The sequence below is a fragment of the Chrysochloris asiatica genome, unplaced genomic scaffold (assembly GCF_000296735.1).
Source record: "Chrysochloris asiatica unplaced genomic scaffold, ChrAsi1.0 scaffold00065, whole genome shotgun sequence".
Classification (NCBI taxonomy): Eukaryota; Metazoa; Chordata; class Mammalia; order Afrosoricida; family Chrysochloridae; genus Chrysochloris; species Chrysochloris asiatica.
The window spans coordinates 16,013,860-16,026,542 of record NW_006408583.1 but is presented as its reverse complement, the minus strand read 5'-3'; the positions used below and the strand labels follow the sequence as shown (position 1 = coordinate 16,026,542).

At 41.9% G+C, this 12,683-nt stretch overlaps 1 pseudogene; it reads right to left on the bottom strand.

Moving 5' to 3' along the window:
• Positions 1–1,344: 1,344 nt before the first annotated feature.
• LOC102827412 lies at positions 1,345–2,862 on the bottom strand (annotated as a pseudogene).
• Positions 2,863–12,683: the final 9,821 nt, after the last annotated feature.

The window sequence follows — 12,683 nt, the reverse complement described above, 5'->3', positions numbered from 1 at the left end:
TATGAGTCGGGACCGACTCCATGGCACATAACAACAACAACAACAGTGCGACTGTGGGTTAGGCGTTGGGTTGCTAGCCATAAGGTTGCTAATATAGGACCACCAGCCACTGTCTGCTCCCTTAAAGATTTACAATCTCAGAAACCCTGTATAGTGTTGCTATGAGTCTGAATGGACTATGTGGAGTTGGGGGTGGGGGGTGGGGGTGTTTGTTGCTTTTTTTAAAAAAAGATGCACCTTCACAGTCCTATTCAACCATCATCAATATCTACTTCCAGAACATTTTCATCACTAAATGAAACAGAAACCCAGAAACCCTCCACCTCACTCTCCATGCCATAGCCCATGACAGTCAATGATTGGTTCTCTATGTCTATGTATTTATCTGCTCTAGATTTCTTATCTAAACATAAATAATCGAGGGGAGGGGAATGGAAGCTGTCAGTCTTCTTAGATGGCCTTGGAACAAGCTTCCAATAAAGCAAGTTTGCAAGAGTAAAGAAAATGGTTTTGTAGCCACTTGTTATGAGGATACTGGAGTAGTCGGTACAAGTGGCCGATGGCCTCTGCTCCATTTCCCTGGGTGCCACCTGAGACACCCTGTTCTTCTTCCTGGCACCCCTGGGCTGCCTGTTACCTGGCACCTATGGGTTAATTCTACATAGAGGGCCCTGAGTACCACTCCCCACTTCCCATTCTGCTTTTAGTCCATCATGTCTGTGCTGACTGGTCAGTGTCAGACATCCAGATTCTCACCAAATATCAGAAGGTTTGCACAGCCTTATGGGACAAGAGGACATGGACAGAGAAAGGCACATCTCATGGACAGAGAAAGGCACACCGGGAAACCTCCAACTGCGCAAGGATACTTCGATCTTTTGCTACTTTGATTTTTATTTAATTTAAATCTATTCTCTCAAGTTGTCAAAGATTTCATTTTACTTGGATACGCTATCAATGTGAGTAGAAGCAGAAGTCAAAAAAATCAAACAATGTATTACGTTTGGTAAATTTGCTGCCAAAGACCTCTTTAAAGTGTTGAAGAATACAGATACCATTTTGAGTCTAAGGTGCACCTGAACCAGGCCATAGTATTTTTAATCACCTCATATGTATGTAAAAACTGAACAATGGCTTAGGAAAAAAAGAGTTGATGTCTTTGAATTATGGTGTTAGAGAAAATTATTGAATGAACTTTCAGAAGGATGAACAATCCTATTTTGGAAGAAGTGAAGCCAGAATACTCCTTAGAACTGAGGATAGCAAGACTTCATGTTACATACTTTGGACATATTATCAAGGTTTTTTTGTGGGGTTTCTTTTTGGCGGTGAAGAACGCAGTTTTTATTGCTTTGTGGAGAGAGGCGCCCAGGAGCTCTTGGTGGGGCGGATCTGCTTCCTCTTCACCACCGTGGCACTGACTTCTGGCCACGCAGGATGGCGTCACCTCTGCGGATCGCCGGCAAGCGCAGATCAGGCTGGTACCTGTTCTTGGGATAATGTGCAGGACGCTGCTGAGCGTGGCACCAGCGTTCTTGTTAATGGTGGTCCTCACGTAGGAAGTGGCGGGTTTCTGCTGGCCTGATCTCCACTTCAAGACCACCACAAGCCCTTGGCGGTCAGCAGCCGGCTCCACACCCACAGTCTTGCCTTGTTATCAGCCGGTTATAGTGGAAAGTGTTGCGGGCCTATAACTTATTGGACTCAGTGCTGTAGTCTGTTTCTATTGATCCGGAGACTGGAACAGTTCCTTACTACCATCCATTGCGGATGTGCGGACAAGATGACAGTGGTGCTGTGGGATAATGAGTCAGACTGAAAAGTCATTTTAACTGCAAGGTCTGTGGTTCAAGCTCACCAGCTGCTCCTTGGGAACCCTATACAGGGTCTCTATGGGTCGGAATCAACTCGATGGCACTTAACAACAACAACAAGGGGTCCTGGTGTGGTGCCGTGGATTAATGCGCCAGACTACAAAGCCGTTTGAACTGCAAAGTTGGCTGGTCAAGTTCATCAGTCGCTCCTAGGAAACTCTATACAGGGTCGCTGTGGGTCAGAACCGACTCGATGGCACTTAACAACAACAACGTCCTTAAAGTCCATTCCCATGTGATAGGGGCAACGCTATTTCAGTTTCTGTCGAGGTCCAGGATACTGGCCACATAAAGAGGTTGTTGATTGAGTGTTTGAGAACCTTGCCACCCAACTAAGGCAGGACGTCTGGGTGACTGGAACAAGAACATTAACATGAAACCCCTTCATCTCCTTCTGCTGGTGAAGGGGCTTCTGACTTTTCTTGTCAGGCTGCCCCCTCCCTGCCTCAAGAAGTAGTTAATGGTTCTCTTGATAAAGTGAGAGTAGACAGTCCTGTGTGGCTACCTCAGGGAGAGAGGGAAACAGAAGAGGAACTTTTCACAGACAGGAAGAAAAAGCAGCTTTATCATGGATGGAGGTGAAAAAGGCATCTCCACAGTTAGGTCAGCCCCTGGCTGCTCAAGAGCATCCACTGGGGCAAAGGAAGAAACTATTAGAGTTTCCAAAAATAATGTTTCAATGTGAGTCCATCTGAAATCACATCTGATGGTCATATGCAACATGTCCACCCCTCACACGTTAGAATGTGACTTCTCCCCAAGTTTGTGAGTGCTTCCTGGTCACTGCAGTGCTTAGGATTACCATGGGCCTGGCTCTATGAACTGACTGATTCCTCTCTCTATTTTACCTAGGTAAACCCTACCCAGTGGAACTGAGGCATCTGGCCCTGCTATTTACCACCTACCTCCAGTACCATCTCCATCCTGGGGCCCAGAATGGATAAGTATTCAGAGGATTTTCATTAGTCCCCAGATTTTCCTGTCTCATGCTCCTAGTGAAGTGCCTACAAGTGAACATACCAAACTCAGATCTGGAGCACTGTGCCCACCTTCTCCATGCCTGGCTGAAATATCTGGAGGTCACTGAGGCAGAGATAGAAGATGAGGAGGGCTAGTCATGTCTATACACCTTAGCCTGTGAGAGGGACTCAGAGCAAGATCACACAGGAGGATACTCCAGAGACTGGGGTTGGACCAAAGTTCAGAATCATGTCAGCTCCCTTCTTGAGTAAAGCATAGTCTGGGAAGACATCCCAGAGTAGAGTCTTGGAGCCTCTTAATGCCAGTGGATGTTTTATTTCACTGGAAGGACTCAAGAGAAGGCAGCTATGTTGATGAACTCTTCTCCTTTTTGCATTTTCAAAGCCAGGGCCAGCATCAGATCCAAAAGCAGCTAGTGATCTACGGCCACCTCTAGAAGCAACTCCAGTACTATATGCTGAGGTAAATCTTGCTGCTTCACAAAATGTCACAGCTCAATATAACACTAGCAAAAGCAGAGAATACCAGACAGATGTTTACCTGTGCTTTATTGACTATGCAAAGGTTTTCTATTATGTGGATCATGACAAGCTATGGACAACATTGCAAAGTATGAGTATTCTGGAACACTTAATTGTGCTTATGAGGAATCTGTACATGGACCAAGAGGCAATTGTTCGAACAGAGCATGGGAACACTGAATGGTTTAAAACACTTACTGATGAAGATCAAAGAGCACAGCCTTTGATATGGATATCATCTCAATGTAAAGAAAACAAAAATCCTCACCACTGGACCAATAAACAACATTCTTATCTGCACTGAAGTTGTCAAGGACTTCATTCTTCTTAGATCAACTATCAACACTCATGGAAGCAGCAGTCAAGAAATCAAATGACGTATTGCATTAGGCAAATCTGCAGTGCAAGACCTTTTTCAAGTGTTGAAGAGCAAAGATGTCAGCTTGAGGACTAAGGTGCACCTGACCCAAGCCATGGTATTTTCAATAACCTCATATGCATGTGAAATCTGGACAGTGAATAAGGAAGATCATAAAAGAATTGATCGTTTTGAGTTATGGTGTTGGAGGAGAATATTGAAAGGGCCGTGGGCTGCCAAAAGAACAAACAGATTTGTTTCTGAAGAAGTGCAGTCAGAGTGCTCCTTGGAGGCCCAGATGACCAAACTTCATCTCTCATACTTCGGACATATTGTCAAGAGGGACCATGTCAGGAGAAGGATATCATGTTTTGTAAGGTGGAAGGTCAGAAAAAAGAGGAAGACCCCCAGCGAGATGGATTGGCAAAGTGGCAGCATCAATGGGATAAAGCATGGCAAACACTGTGAGGTTGGTCCAGGACTGGGCAGTCTTTTGTTCTGTTGTGCATAAGGTCACTATGAGTCAGTACCAACTCGGTGGCACCTAACAACAATTCGATCAGCAGCTTCATAACTGGGGCCAAGCAAAGAGCCTTCTGTAGGGTTGGATTATCATTCAGCATCACCTCCAGAACCAATTTCAAGACTGCTTGCTGTTTTATTTAACTTACACTAATTTATTATCCAAGACAACTTGTTTTTTCTATGTCAAATGTTCCTTTAATTCCAGTTAGTAAAGAAAGAAAGACCTTAGAGATGAGAAAATGATTGAGGCTTGCCAAGCAAAGCAGAATGTTTGCTAGCACAAGTCTACAGTATCACTTGTTGTTGTTAGGTGTCATCAAGTTGGTTGCAACTCACATCCACCCTATGTACAATACAATGACACACTGTGTGGTTCTGCCCCATTCTCACGCTTGAGCGCATTGCTGCTGCCATAGAGCCAACTCATCTCATTGGGGGTCTTCCTCCTTTTGTTGGCCCTCCACTTTACCAAGCATGGTGTCCTTCTCCAGGGTCTGGTCCTTCCTGATAATAAGTCCAAATTATGAGAGATGAAGTCTTAACAGCCTGACTTCTAAGAAGAAGTCTGGATATATACTTCTTCCAGTCCATGAAAGTCAGTATGGGGAATGTGGTAGAGAATATTTATGGGCCCAATATTATGGGAAGCAGCTGACCAAAAATTACATTTTCATGATGGATCAATGACTCCAGACAAAGAAACACATATCCTGGCTTCAATTCCATATATAATAATTTTTTCCAAGAGTTACAGAGGGTTGCCTCAATATCTAATAGCAAACTAATTATTTAGGTCATTTACGATATTACAGAGTGGCATCCACTTGACACTTTGCTTTATATTTAGCATGATTCCACTTAAACAAGCAAAATATAAATGAGATGCCAACAGATAGGTTGATTCCTCTGAACAAGGATTCTATTTTGCAAGTAGATTTAGTTCAAGCATGGGCATGATACATAAAGTGGAAGCTTCAAATATCCCAGTGGCCAGTACTTTAGAACAATGAACTGGAGTGTTAAAGAGCCAGATGGAGCAGACTTTATTTAACTGAGAAGGCATCTTGCAAGGAGCAGTTTCCATCCTTAGCTAAAGATCTTTATATGGTTGATTTTTTTCTTCCAACATGGATGTATGGGTCTCACAATTAAAAAGGATGTAGAGCAAAGGCAATTTTTATGTCAATGTTACTGAAATTATAAAAAATAATAATTTCAAACTATCCATTTAAAATTTTAGACTCATTGTCTTCCAGGGTTTTCCAGTTGTGCATTTCCACATCTTTAAAAGTGAAACTAATTAATATTAATTTTCTCAAGTTCTCTTTCAGTTTTAGGTGGTGACAGCACAGTATTCTTGAAACTCTCACTCACTAATGTAGCAAAGAAATGAATACAGGTTGACCATGTGCATAGAATTAAGAACTAGGAACAGGATTGTGATTCATTCATCAAAATACGTAGAAGAGTTTGCTTGGAGAGAGGAGGCTCTTCCTCCAATATCAGAGAGGAGCGCTGGTGGCACAGTGACTAAATGCCTGGCTGCTAACCAAGAGACTGTAGTTCCAACCCACCAGCCGCTCTGTAGGAGAACAACTTAGCAGTCTGTTTCTGTCAATATTTTCAGCGTTGATTACTCTCTGGGGCAGTTCTACTCTGCCTTTTAGGGTCACTCTGAGTGTGGCGCTGCAGGTTCATGCCCTGGACTGCAAAGTTGGTTTAAATTGCAAGATCAACAGTTCAAGCTCATCAGCTGCTCCTTAGAAACCGTATACAGGGTCGCTATGAGTCAGAACTGACTCGATAACACTTACAACAGCAACAACAACATGAGTATTAAAAAGTCCTGATGTGACACTATAAGATAAGCACTGGGCTGCTAACCACAAGGTCAGTAGTTTGAACCCATCAGGTTCTCCTTGGAAACCCTATACAAGGTCCCTATGAGTCTGAACCAACTCCACAGCCCTTAACAACAACAACACCAATGAGTAGTAGTAATTTGACAACAATAGCTTTTTTGCCTTCAACATACAAAAAGTTTATAAAGCGACCCTGAGCATCAAACTCGGGAGTGTGCACATACAGACTCATTTGGATTACAAGTTATAGAAATTGTCATTAAAAAAATAACATGGAAAGGATCAGGAATGCATCGGTTCATATGACCAGGATATGTGAAGGTTAACCTTTGGCACAGCTGTATTTAAGAATATAAATAATACTCAGCCTCAGTTTATCTTTTATCTCTTGATTCTGCTTTTCTCTATATTGACTATATTCTCAGGTGAGATCATCACTCATGCAGAGTCAGATAGTCACCAGCAACCCAAGAGTGACATCCTACCAATTTAGCAATGGAAGACACACTGTAGGTGTGCTGCTTGTATCTCAGAACAGGTCACTGTTTTCATACTTGCCAATGACTTCTCTTCACAAACATCTGTAATATTTCTTCCTGAGGACTTTGTGTGCCTTCAGAAGCATCGAGTAGCTGATGTGTGAAGGGTTTATCATCCTCTTAAGCAGCCTTTACTCTTAGGTTTGAGTGTAGCCTCACTTCTAGAATTTCCCAATGGGATTTAACTCCAGGTTCTCAGAGCAGTTAACTTCTTCATGAGCACATCTTCTCTTGTCACTACACCCATCTCTGATCTCTTCCCCATTCTCCAACCAAGGTTTCCTTGGATCATCTCTCAACAAAGGGTAGGCTTGGATGAGAATCAAACTTTAACTAGTAGTCATACCTTCCATAAGTGTTTAGAGCAACATTCTCAGTCTGGAATTTCAAATACCATTTTTGTGTTATTAATTTGACTGTGTAATCCATTTGGAATTCAAAACAAATATATAACCCATAAAAATGCTGTTTTAGGAGTAAAAATGCATTTAGGTACACCAAGAGTTTTCAGCAGTCTTTAAGTGAATATTTTATTCAAAGACGTGCCACAGCCATCTAAGCTGTGTTGGTCTCTCCGAGTGCAGAAGAAACAAGAGTGATAAAAATTGAAGATGCTTGGGATTAATTAGCCCAATGGGCCAAAGGAGCAAGTGAACATCACCCACCATGATTCTGAGACCAGAACTAGATGGTGCCTAACTACCACTGCCAACTGATCTGAAAGACTCCTAGATAGAGTGGGATAAAATATGGAACAAAACAAAATTATGGAACAAAAAAAAAGACTGGGCTTACTGGTCAGAAAGAAAAGAGAGGAACCCAAAACTGTGGAGCTTGACCACCCTTCAGGTCTGGAAAGGAACTCACCTTCATGGCCCAATCTCCAGGGAAGCAGTATATAGGTATGCATTGTTCCGGTTGTTGTTAAGTGTTGTTGAGTTGGTTCCAACTCATAGTGACCCTGTGTGAGGTTTTGGAAGTGTCTCTGATGAGTTTGAACCACCAACCTTGCAGTTAAAACTGAACTTGTGATTCAGTGCTTATACCACAGCACCACACAAGAATTCCTGGTATATTGTTGTTGTTAAATCCCATCAAGTCAGTTCCGACTAATAGTAACCTTGTATAGGGTTTTGAGGAGCAGCTGGTGAACTTGAATCACTCACCGTTCGATTCAAACTGACTTTATGGTCCAGTGCATTAACCCAAAGTACCACATCAGGACTCTCCTTATATATTGTTGTTGTTGTTAAGTGCCGTCGAGTCCATTCTGACCCATAGCGACCCTGTATAGGATTTCCAAGGAGTAGCTGGTGAGCTTGACCTTGCAGTTCAAATGACTTTGCAGTCTGGTATATTAACCCACAGCACAACACCAGAACTCTGGTATATGTTGTTGTTAGGTGCCATTGAGTGAGTATCGACCCATAGCGACGTTATGCACAGCAGAACAAAGCACTGCCCGATCCTGGGCCAACCTCACTACTGTTGCCACGCTTGAGTCCATCGATGCTGCCACTTGGCCAATCCATCTCATTGGGGGTCTTCCTCTTTTTCTCTGACCCTCCACCTTACCAAGTATGATATACTTTTCCAGTGACTGGTCCCTCCTGACAGTATGTCCAAAGTATGAGAGACGAAGTTTGGCCATCCTGGCCTCCAAGGAGCACTCTGGCTGCACTTCTTCGAACATAGATCTGTTTGCTCTTTTGGCAAAACATAGCACTTTCAATATTCTCCTACAACACCATAACTCAAAAGCATCAATTCTTCTACTGTCTTCCTTATACGCTGTCCAGTTTTCACATGCATATAAGGTTATTGAAAATACCATGGCTTGGGTCAGGTGCACCTCAGTCCTCAAGGTGAAATTTTTGCTCACAACTCTTTGGTATATAAAGTTATGCCTGCCATGGAATGACCAATCATTGAAAACCAAAAGGTCAATATTTACCTAAGGACAAAGTTGAGAAAGAATCAACAAGAGGGTGGACTAGAAATAGGAACTACAGAGAGGAAGCCGGGTAACTCGTTGTATGGAGGGGATTGCAATCATTGACGTGAAACGAAGTATAAGGTTTATTGAATGTAAAGCTGATGATCTTGTCTATAACCTTCCACTCAATTCACAAGAAAAAGCTGAAGTGAAAAAAAAAAGAAGCACTGTGATTAATTTCCATGGAATAATGCAAAAGATAAGACATCAGATTTACCTTTCCTTCTTTATTTTCTCTTGGTTCAGAGGTAGCCTTTTCATGGCCTCAAGTATACTCTTGCTATTTCAATTTTGGCAACATTTCATGTCTTACTGCCAATTAGGGATGCCAGTATCTGCTTAAGCTTTGCCAAAGACATCAAAAGCTAAGAATGTTATATCTTTGAAGCAAGAGTTCACTTACTGAATTATCAAAAATAAAACACAAATTTAAAAGACTCAAGGGATAAGTAATTATTATCCTTCTGGTTAGATGATCAGAAAAGATTCCAGGACAGGAATCAAAAAGTAATTTTGAGGTATTTCATATTCTTTGGAGACTTTCCAAATGTTTTTCAGGAGGTTGCTGGAATGAACATAGGATGCCAGAGAAGATGAGGTGAGCAAGCCAAACAAAGAGAAAAACAATGATCATGAACTGTGGAGACAAGCTCGTTCATCCTAACTCGCAAGAAAAGACTATGCAAAGCATAATCGTACTGTTCTCCAAGCATGATGGGAAGTATGGGGGTGAGGGAAATTGGTATGACCTTGAGTAAGTGGTATTTCCTGGCTGAGCCTCCCCTATAAAATCAGAGAGTTGAACAGCTCTTCAAAGTACCCTGAAACTCTATATTCTCTAACTGTGCAACCTTATGTTGACAGAATACCTATTCTGTTACAGGGTACATGGAATTTAAAATGAGATGGATATGTCCCATGAAACTAGTCAGTCAAATGAATCATTTGCTGTAAGGCTTTTTGAGAAAATGTGTTTGATATTCTGTGCCTTTGCCTTTCCGGTGGTTTTAAAGGGGAAAATGACAAAGATGTGATCAAATAGGACATGGCTCTAATGTGATGCTTCCTAACCTCCCTTCCAACAATGTTGAACTCAGGAAGAACCAGAAAGGGATAGAGCCCTGTTTTCTTTGTGCTGTTCTTGTTGTTAAGTGTGGCTGGTGATCTTGCGGTGAGCAGTCCAATGCTTATTTTATAGCGTTTAAAGGTTGTGAAAAAGCTGGGACTCAGAATGCAGGGGTTTTGATCTAGCTCTGGTACTAATGTAAAGTATAACTGCTTTAGTTACTTCATGCTGCTAACCAATGCCACAAGTAGGTTGTTGTTGTTGTTGTTGTTGTTGTTGTTGTTGTTGTGAAGTGCCATCAAGTCACTTTGGAACAATAGTGACCCTGTATAGGGTTTCCAAGAAGTGACTGATAAGCTTGAACCACTGACCTTAAGGTTCAAAGCTACTTTGCAGTCTGCCAAATTAACCAACAGAAATTTATTTTCTCAGTTTTGTTGTTGTTAGGTGCCACTGAATCAGTTTTGACCAATAGTGAACCTATATACAACAGAACGAAACACTGCTCAGTCCTGTACCTTCCTCACAGTTGTTTTTCTGTATTAATTTTATTTTTGATGACTTCTAATTTTCCAATGTTCATACTTTGTACATTCCACATTCTGATTATTAATGGATATTTGCAGCTGTTTCTTCTCATTTTTATTTTTGCAACATCAGCAAATGACTGTCCAGTAAGCTGTACTTCATCCACATCATAATGGTGAATGCTATTGAAGCAACACATCCCCAGTCATATTTTGATTGTCTTCCAACCTGAGGAGCTCATCTTCTGGCACCATACCTGGCACAATGATTGGGTGTTGTTGTTGTCAGGTGCCATCGAGTCGGAACCAACTCATAGCGACCCCATGCACAGCAGAATGAAACAATGTCCAATCCTGGGCCAACCTCACTACCGCTGCCATACTTGACGCCATCAATGATGCCACCTGGCTGATCCATCTCGTTGGAGGTCTTCCTCTTTTTCTCTGACCCTCCACCCTACCCAGCATGACATCCTTCTCCGCCATCCTGGCCTCCAAGGAGCACTCTGGCTGCACTTCTTCCAAAACAGATCTATTGGTTCTTTTGGCAGTCCATGGCACTTTCAGTATTCTCCTCCAACACCACAACTCAAAGGCATCAATTCTTCTACAATCTTCCTTATTCACTGTACAGCTTTCGCATCCATATGAGGCTATTGAAAACACAATGGCCTGGGTCAGGTGCACCTTAGTCCTCAAGCTGACATCTCTGTTCTTCAATACTTTAAAAAGTTCCTGTGCAGCAGATTTACCCAATGCAATACGTCGTCCCTTGACTGCTACTTCCGCGAGTGTTGATAGTTGATCCAAGAAGAATGAAGTCCTTGACAACTTCAATCTTTTCTCCATTGATAAGAATGTTGTTTATTGGTCCAGTGGTGAGGATTTTTGTTTTCTTGACATTGAGATGTAATCCATATCGAAGGCTGTGCTCTTTAATCTTCATAAGTAAATGTTTCAAGTCCTGTTCACTTTCAGCGATCAAGGTTGTATCATCTGCATATCGCAGGTTGTTAATGAGTCTTCCTCCAATCCTGATGCCACGTTTTTCTTCATAGAACCCAGCTTCTCGTATTATCAATGATTGGGTGTCCAGGATTCTAATGTGAGGCTTAATTAATTTTTCCATCCCACTATGTTTAAAAGGAACCATCTCAGAAGCAGAGACAGGTGATCCCAGGACCATCAAGAAAGAAGAGCAAGAAATAGAGCATGAAAGCTCTGTGAGGAGAAGCAGAGGTAACAGCAGAGATAAAGACAGAGCAGCGGCCTTCCAAGCCCAAGGATGGAGTTAAACTGGATACTTTTAAGCGAGAGGCTGGCTTGTTGATTAGACCCATTGGGAATTTATTTGCAGTGCTAAAGGAACTTTTTGGCACTTGCCTGATCAGGGCAGAAATCAAGGGACCTTTGGCTGAGAGACTTAAGATGAGGGAGGTTTGAGGGTTGCAGTGTGGCTGAGAGAAAGCACTCCTGATTGAAGAATTTCTGTATCCTAACTTGTTTCTTGTCTTGAATTGTACTATGTTCACTTCCCTAATAATAAACCCCACAACCGTGAGTTTTGTCTGTTTGTGTCCATTGCAACAGATTATTTAACCCAGAAGAGAAATAAGAATGCTATGGGTGGGAAGGTTGGTGTCAGAATAAGATAAAGAAAGCTGATTGGTGGAGGCATGTCTGACCTCTGCCTCAGTGGAATCAGTCCTGAGCTGATTTTGAATTTCATTTTCATTACAACTTTGGAAGTCAGAAGTCAGATATGGTACCATGCTGTTCTTGCAAACAACACAGATTATTTAGAAGGGGGAAAAAAAGCTTCAGATGTGATTTTTTAAAAAAGCATTTAGAATGTATAGCATACTTTCTTTGCATTATGAAAACATCTGGATCATAAATTGACTATGAGTTAGAGACCAAATATCTGAGTCTGTCTCTAAAGTGCTGCCCTTTTCAACCAGATGTGTTGTCATCTATGAGAACTAAACAACTATAGCATTGTTTTGGTTGAAATAGAGAGATTCTATTGCTAGGAAAAACTTACTTACAGACTCGTTAAATAATAATTCATTTTAATTGGTGATATCTTTATTTCTTCTTTGCTCTAGGTCATACGTTACAACAGAAAAAAAAAAATTCATCTGTGACAAAAAGATTTGGAATGGAATCTCTCTTCTACCACCAGCCATCTGCATGATATTAATTAGTCTACCGTGATGGACCTCTCTAATGGTCAATCAACAATTTTATACACTGTCTCCATCTTTTCCCATTGCCAGATTCCTCTGAGCTCTGCCTGCCTGCCAAGTTCTCCTCTCCTCTTCTTTGCTTGATTCATCACCAATTTTCTCCTATGGACCTGTGGGTTTATATAATCCTGATTTATGGCAATTCCCAGACAGATTGATGCCAACTGAACCTCAAGCGACATGCT